This window comes from Rhincodon typus, chromosome 6 (assembly GCF_021869965.1).
Source record: "Rhincodon typus isolate 14 chromosome 6, sRhiTyp1.1, whole genome shotgun sequence".
Lineage (NCBI taxonomy): Eukaryota > Metazoa > Chordata > Chondrichthyes > Orectolobiformes > Rhincodontidae > Rhincodon > Rhincodon typus.
This window is the reverse complement of record NC_063337.1, coordinates 32,440,242-32,448,703: the sequence shown is the minus strand read 5'-3', so window position 1 is coordinate 32,448,703 and position 8,462 is coordinate 32,440,242. Positions and strand designations below refer to the sequence as shown.

Sequence of the window (8,462 nt, the reverse complement as noted above, 5' to 3'; positions counted from 1 at the left end):
CAATTAATGCTCTTTTGAAAATCAGGTACATTTCATCGTAAAACTTTCCAGTCCACTTAGCTTGTCAATGCCTCAATGCAGGTGATAAGGCTGGCAAAGTAGAATCATTTATTTTCTGAATCAATACCATCTATTTACTATGTTATTGTACAAATAATCTTCATACTTAATCCTGATAATGAAGTTCAAGCTTCAAGGGAAGGAAATAAGATGAATACATTTATAGTTTATTACATGTTATTATCACAGTCTGTTTCAAGTGAACCATCACACCAGTTACCCACTGATTCTCTCATAATGGTTGTCAATATTATACAAATTTCCCTTGGAACTCTAGGAAAAGCACCATTTCCCTGGGCTTCATTTGTTTTGAAGACTCTTAGCTTTTTAAGGATTTCAAAGTCCTTATAATTATAAGGACTGATATTGAAGTGATTGATTTTATTTGGGATATCTTCAGAGAAAAGGCATGCTGCTCCTGTTTTTCCTTTTGCATTCTTGCCGGAAGTAATCATTCAGAATATTTACTATGCTGTGTCCAGCTTCAGTGTCAAGACTAAGTTGTATGGCTTCAATCTTGGCTGACTGCTCTCTCTTAGACATCCATTTAATGGGGGCCGGCACATCTCTCATCTCAGTGATCCCCCTCGTTTGTTCATCTATTTAGGATCATCTTTATTTAATGGGTTGCTCAAGTTCGTACGGTAGGGAACTGCTTTAACATTTTGAATAAACTTGTAGTTCCATCTATGTAGTTGAAGCCACTAAACAAATTCTAATCTCTCACCAAGTATAAGTTTCATCAACTTTGCACTCATATCCTTATTTAATAGTAACTGAACCTGCAAAATCCATGTCCTTATATCAAATGCATTATTTATCGATGACTTCATTGAACCTTGAGTAAGTCGCTAGGAGACGCTGTTGTTCGCGATTTACTTTGCTGCATTTGTTGGATGGAGGATTTAGAGCGGACCGAGAGGGTACGAACTGCTGCCGATCCGATTGAATCCGGTCCGGTCTTTGCTTACCGGTCTTCGCAGTGCCGGCTACTGGGGTTTGCATGTGATATCTCTGCACCGGAGCGCAGGTAGCTCGCTGCACTTTACACTGATCTCAGCTCGTCCATGGTGCAAGGTATGTCCACGCTGTTGTGTTGAAATCCGAAAGGAAGCCAGAGTCGGGCAGCAAGCACCGATGTGTGAAAACGGAATCGAAGGTTACAGTCTGGGCAGGGGCAACATCTGCACAAACACCACAGCTGTCAGCTGAGATGCTTTGTGGGCAGACATGCAGTAAGTGTAGCAGTAACTCTTCCCCCGTTCCCTGTGTCATTTATTGCAGGGAAGCACTAATTTTGCCTTCCAGTCGTGATTGCAGTACACAGAGATGAAATGTGGCCGATTTTTTGCATCTCGGATTTTCAGGAGAGAACCGCAGTTTCAAAATCGCAGTTGATTTTCTGCAAATATTGAAAAGTTGTATGGGTTTCGAGAAAGGCAGATAAAAGCACAGAGGAAAGCCTGAAGAAACACCTTTGTGATTATTTGTTGTGTTTTACTGATATTGGAGGGAAAATAGCAGGAACAGGATCTTTAATAGTACTCAGCCTAGTTATTAGATGCATTAATTGTGTTCTATTGCACAACTTTTTGGAGTTCTGACTGTCAGCTTCAACTCCAATAATATATTCACTTTTGTTATAGGAACAATATCTTGTTTAAAGATCGTGAGACTGTTCTTTACCGTTACACGTCCTTTCTACTATTAATGGTAAGTTGTTTCTTGTCACTTCAGTGTGGACTTATCTGGACTCTAACTGCATTTTGTAATTCTCATGAAACTAAAGTGTTGTACAGAACTGTACTTGAGATATAAAAGGCTCAAATTAACTAATACTACAATCAGCAACTCTGACCAGATGCATTTGGTTTGGTAGGGAATAGCTTTTATTCTGGTAGGTGTTGGTCATGGTCTGTTTGCATGCTGTAGCTTCAAAATAAGAGAAGTAGTTTGGCACAGCGCTAGTGTAGCAGTTTTAAAGGGTAAGTGTCAACACGTTTAATTTTAGTGTAGAGATGTTAAATAAAGAAGTGTTAACTGTGTAGCTGTAGTGAAGTAATGAAACATTGAAATAAAATTCCCAAGTGAGATCATTTTACAGCTGCATGAAATGTCCAATCACTGTCCAATAATGAGCACAAATATATAACATGTGTTTTTCTGACTTGCTAAATGCTTTAGTTCAATATCAATGTTGGTAGAAGATTTAATTAAAGTTGTTGACATGTCATTGACTATACACACAGGTCTTTGTTTACAGGTCTTATGATAGTTGTGCAAGATGTGATCAATGTCACACCTTTTTTTTAAACTTTTACAGAGACTCTGTCCACCAACACCAGCTTAGGAATTAAGGTAACTATGAATGAAAAATAATCTATTCCAACAAACGGTTTTCTGATAGGAGCTTGCCAGACTACTTTCAAAGGCTTCTCTTTTGGACATATTTCAGGTTTATTTAAATCTGTGGACACAGTGGTTCAACATTTTTTTAAAATTGTGATTGTCCACGGTACACAGGTACACAATGTACTTTGTGCCAGTCTTTTCCCTACAGAGGAGATGGGAAAGTAGTGGTGAGTCACTCTGGGGCACTTTCATCCATAGTTTACCCAGGTAAGCATTGACAAAAGCTGGAAGTAGTTCAGCTGCCCACCCAATTGGCTTCAGGATATGTTAAACAGAGTAGCAGATTCAGAAAATGGAAGAAAAGAAACAAAATATTTTTTAAATAATAGAGAATCTCCACTCTATGAAGCAAGTTCTTTTGAGGTACACCAATAATCAGTTTTGTATGTAAGTAGAGACTTGCCTCTTCTCTCTCCTTCAGCATTACCTCTACACAGTGTCAGAAGCGTTTGTCATAAAAGAAGCATATGTTCATCTGATGTTCCCCGCTTCCTCTTCCCATCAAGCCAAACCTCCCAAGCTGTTTTTCACCATAGCTATAATCCCCTTTTATCTCTAGTTTAACTCCCATATCCAAATTTGCCTTCATCAAGTTTATCTCATTCATGAGTGCATTTGAATCCATTCATATCAACCTTCTTACTAAAACCAGTTTCCTTTCATACTCTCCATGCTAGCTGACATTATAAATGAGCTGCTTTTCTTGAATACCATTTTGGTACCATTCAATGCTGCCATCATCATTCTGATTTTTTGAAAAAAAACAAATCCATCCTCACTTACACTGTCTTTGCAAACTATTGCCCCAAGTAAAATCTCTATGTTCTCTCCAAAAATCTTTAACATTTGAGCCACATACATACTATCCAAAATTCTGTTTGAATTTCCACAACTTATTTTTCTCTCCCATAGATCCATAGTGTCTGTAAATTGATTAACATTTTTTGAGTTATGAGGCAGAATTTACTGATAAACAATTGTAAAATTTATTATTTTAAAGTTATTCTGGTATTTTCCATTAGTTAGGAAATGCTGACAGAGTACAGAGACTTCAAATGAAAGGAACCTGTATCTTTTTTGATTTACTAGGGTGATAGAAGTACAATTCATGTTTTTTTTTGGTTATTCAAGTAAGTTAGAAAGATGATGGAATGGTCTGCCAAAGGTAGTGGTGGAAGCAAGTACATTTTTGTCATTTAAGAAACATTGAGACAGGTTCATGGATAGGATAGGTATGGAGGGATATGAACCAAACGCAGGCAGATGGGCCTAGTTTAAATTGTGAAAACTGGGTGGCATGGGCAAGTTGGGCCGAGGGCCTGTTTCCATGCTGTAGATCTCTGACTCTATGTTAAAAACTCAATATAAAACACAACTTAATTCAACTCATACTATATTAAACAATGTAGTAAAAAATGGATGGTTATCATATTTTAGCTAATCAGATGCAATGAAGAGAGGACATGCTTTCACTAAAGGCCCCTTTTAAAAGAAAATCTTTTGTTGAAACAGATTCCAACTGCACTCAATTACCAAATGGGAATCAGAGTCAGCAACCATTTGAATTCAATTTAACCTTAAATTAAGAAAATGCAATGTAAACATCCAAAGCCCAGAAGCACCCCTGAATATCACCTTTCACTTGGCATAAATTAACTAAGCAGCCAGATTGGCCAGCAAGTCAAAATATCTTGCAGATGTGTTCTTTTGAGGAATATAAAATAAGACACAATTAGGTACTCTTCTAAACCTCTCTTAGGTTGATAGATTTAACTGTCATGAGTTGAAATGCACTAGAGAAAGATGGCTTTTGCAAACCTATTGAACTTGGGTCCTGGTCTCAGACAAGAGTGACTATCTCTGTTAACAAGCCAGCTTGTGTTTATGTACCTTGAATATGAAGGTACGTTCTTGCCATCATTTGGAACTCTCCCTTATATATAGACAGCCATGTGATAAATTGTCCATCACTCATGTTGTATATATTTATATTTGCATTAGGTTTGTGAAACTTATGATTTAGTGAAATGACAAACTACTAAGGAAAGCAGCTTAGGATGAAACATCAGCAGTCAAAATGGAATGAATACCTGCCTTCAGGCAGATTCAGCACAAATATCATACCATATTTTGAGTACAATGTCTCCAAATTGGTTTAGAATGACTGTTATCAATTTGTGGTCTGAATCTGATAGCTCTCAAGCACAGGAACACAGTGTAGGGAGTGTGCCCATTTTGTGCTGTCTGCTTATTTGACTAATTTATGCACCCAACTAGTGTGAACCACTCTATTCATTAGCTGCATGAAATGGTTCCAAAATTGTAACCCTCTGCTTTCGTTTAAAACTAACCTGAACTTTTTAAAGTGGAGGTATGTTGTGACTTGAGTGGATGCTGGCAGCCTTACAAGAAGTGACACTGACTTGGAAAATGGTGAGGTATTGGACAATTAGTGAGGAAGTGGTTTTTTGATGCTGCATGGAAGACATTGGTTAAGAAGGTGGGAAATAGAAGAGACGTTCTGTAATTGCATGTAGCCATAGTCAAACACATAGTTAAAGGGTATGAGAGTAGATAACATTGAAGTCAAGTGAAGCACAGTCATATGAATGCAGTGTCACAAAAATTGCAACGATCTAATAATTGGGTCAAGGTCAGTGAGTGGCTTTTCAGTTGTCGCATATCCTACCAACTTCACATTTAGCCTCAAAGTTCAAGGAGACAATGTTCAAATTGCCTCACCATCCAACTCTGTATCAACAATCTGTGTCAATCAGGACTCATACCTATTTCTCAAAACCGTTATCTTACTCCCATATACTTAGCACTGCCTTAAGCCTGGAACTTGCATCTCAAAGTGTACTCTCAGCCATGACCTTTGCTGAAACCTTTCACGTTTTCTTGAAAAGTTAGATGTATATTACAGAAAACAAGTTTGGAGCTCAAAGTGGACTTATACCACCCAGAAAGTGGACACAAGAGCCCAGTTTCTCACTTGCAGAGTCTAAACCACGAAGTACAAGTAAGAATATTTATTTCAATGCCAAGTAACCTATGGAAAGAGAAAAGGAAAGAAAATAAATATAGGATTAAGAGAGAGAGACATGAAGGGGACAGAAAGAAACTTAAAAAAGATTTTTTTAAAAATCCCCAGCAATAATTAAAATCTGAAGGAATGAGACTCCATGATTGTAAAATTTTAATTTTCAACGACAGAGGAGTTATTTAATAGTAATTGAAATTTAACACACAATTACAAATTCACTTAATTGACAGGCCATAACTTTTTTTGACATGTTTAGTGGATACTTAGCATATAATTACCGCAATCTCATGCCTTTCCATGTGTTTCAATGCCAGGATTCTGCGAATGTGAAGTTGCTGTGTGATTTCTCTTCAATAATGGTGAACGTGGATAGCCTGGCTGTTGTTTTTACCACAGAATCTTGGTTATTATATGTTGGCAACATTTTGAGAGTCAGTCTAATCTGGATTTCATTTGATGGTTTCATTTATTTTTACATGTACTCCTCATTTCTTAATGTAGTAGGAAAGGGATGCATATGGTGGCATCAATTTACCAGGTGTTCTTCTGTAGTTGCTGCTAGACAAGTGCTTTCTATTTTCCTGTATAAATGCTTACCCAGATATTATTGTGATAATAGGTTTGCAAATAAGCCTGATCATCCAAGTAGTGTACTCCTGTTGTTAAAAATAAAATCCCATTTAAATTGAAGGCAGCCTGTTTTGAATACTGAGATAAAGCAGAAAATGCTGGAAATATTCAGTAGGTCTGTTATCTTTTGTGGAGAGAAACGCAAGTCTTCAGAACTAAAGATATAAGAAATTATATTTTAAGACAGTATAAGAGGACAAGGTGTAGGAAGAACAAAAGATCTGTAATAGTGAGAGTGGCAGGGCAGGTTAAGTGACTAAAGGTCTCCTGGTATAAAAGCCGACAAGAGTGCTATTAGGTATTGTAAAGTGACGAAAGATGTGTGTGGATGAGGTGTGAATGGATAGCTGTCTGAAAGTGAAGAAATAAAAAAGGAAATTAAACAAGACTGCACTAGCATAAAAAAGAGCAAGATGGAGACGGAGTTTATGACTTGAAATTGATGAAGTCTGTGCTGAGTCCAAAAGGCTGTAGAAGGAAAGGAGGTGCTGTACCTCGAGTTTGCTATTAACTTCATTGGAACACTGTGTCAAGTCAAAGATGTAAAATTCAGATGGGAGCAAGTTGGGGAACTGAAACCACAAACAATAAGAAGCTCAAGATCATGTTTGCAGCTGAATGGAGGTGTTCCACAAAGAGGTCAGTCAGTCTGCATTGTGCCTCCCCAAAGTAGAGAAGATCACACTGTGGTCAGCGAATACAGCGTGCTAAATTGAAATAAGTAGAAGTCAATCACTGCTTAAATTGGAAGAAGTGTAGTTTGGCCTGGAATACTGATAAAGGAGGAGGTAAAAGAGCTGGTGCTTTATCTCCTGCATCCCCATAGGAGAGAGAAAGTGGGAATGACCCCTTCATACTTCTGAATGTGGAGTGGAGGGGGTGCTTCAGTGGTGGCATCATGCAGAAAGTGATGGAAATATGTCGTCAGAAGGTATCATGAAGACATAGGGTGGGTGGGAAGGATAGAGGAGGAAGGATCTCAAGGGATATTGGTATCCATGAGTTGGTGAAGCTTAGGATCCTTTACACCTCAAAGGAATTAAAATGTTTCTGTTAAAGCATCGAATGTGGTGAAAGATGAGATGAAACTGTGGAGCAGGACACCTTAGAGATAGGATGAGTTGGTATTTCTTAAAGAAGGGATCAAGAATATGCACAAGGTGGTACCTGGCATTTGAAAGTGCATCTTAGAATGAAGCAAGAACAGCAAATCCTGGAGTTCTGGATATCTTATAATTGTCTGTAATGATATCATGAAGAGTGGAATTTCAGTTGAAACCTGTGAGGAATAAGTTGAATTTGGAGATAGTTGCTGGGGAAATACACTTAGGTTTTGACTGTAAAGATAACTACTTGAACTGCTTAACAACAGAATTATGACAGTGTACAAATTGAGGATAAGGGCTGTTGAGGCACAATGGTAGTGTCCCTACCTTTGAGCCAGAAGGCCCAGTTCAAGTCTTACCTGCTCTCGGGATTGAAAATGTTGATTTTAAAAAATCTACAACTTCACGGTATCATAACATTTGAAAATCTTATTTTTGGTGTGCTTCAAAGTGGGCAAATATTTTTTAATACACTAAATAAAATGAGACTATTTTCCTGGTGTTGAAAGACTCTTTATCTGACGGATAATAAGAAAGAAATTGCCATGGTTCCTCCATAGTCTGAAATTGGTCGACGCGTTTCTTGAATTTATAAGTTTTTTTGATATCTCTTCAGTTGAACTTTTGGACAGTTAGCAGAAAATACAAGTGATTTTTTTCGTCAGTCTAAACAAGCTTTTCTTAACCTTTATTTATCACTGCTTAGGCCTAAATTATTGTGTTTAGTTCAGGGCAATGTGCTTTAAGAAGAATGACATGGCTTTACATAGAGTGCAGAAGGGAATTCTTATCAGAATAATATCAGAGACGAGGAACTTCCATGTTATACAGAAAAACTATAGCTGGTGTTTTTTTTCCCAGTGGAGAAGGCATCTTGGAAGAGGTAAATAAACATGCTTAAAATTATGAGAGATTTTGAAGAGCAAATAATGAGGAGCCATTTCTTTGGCACAGGGGACAGTCAACAGAGGACACAGGTTTATGTTAATTGGCAAATGAACCAAAACAGCAAAAACAAATCAAAACAACTCACAATGCAAATTATACCCCTCACCTTTGTCTTATTTCTTAAATATGATGTGGGTGCACTGACAGGGCCAGTATTTTTTGATTTCTTAGCAGCAGTTAGGGTGGGCAAAAAATGTTGGCCTAACCATTGATGTCATATCCTGTGCAAAAATAAACAAAAGGGCTGCAGAGAATACCTT

General features: G+C 37.6%; 1 long non-coding RNA gene across 1 annotated transcript; it reads left to right on the top strand.

Annotated features, from left to right (window-relative positions):
* The first annotated feature begins 662 nt into the window (after positions 1–662).
* Positions 663–6,604, top strand: LOC125483270. Its single transcript, XR_007262222.1, has 4 exons — positions 663–1,137; positions 1,707–1,773; positions 2,384–2,418; positions 5,833–6,604. It is a non-coding gene; the product is annotated as an uncharacterized LOC125483270 (long non-coding RNA).
* The last annotated feature ends 1,858 nt before the right edge of the window (positions 6,605–8,462 follow it).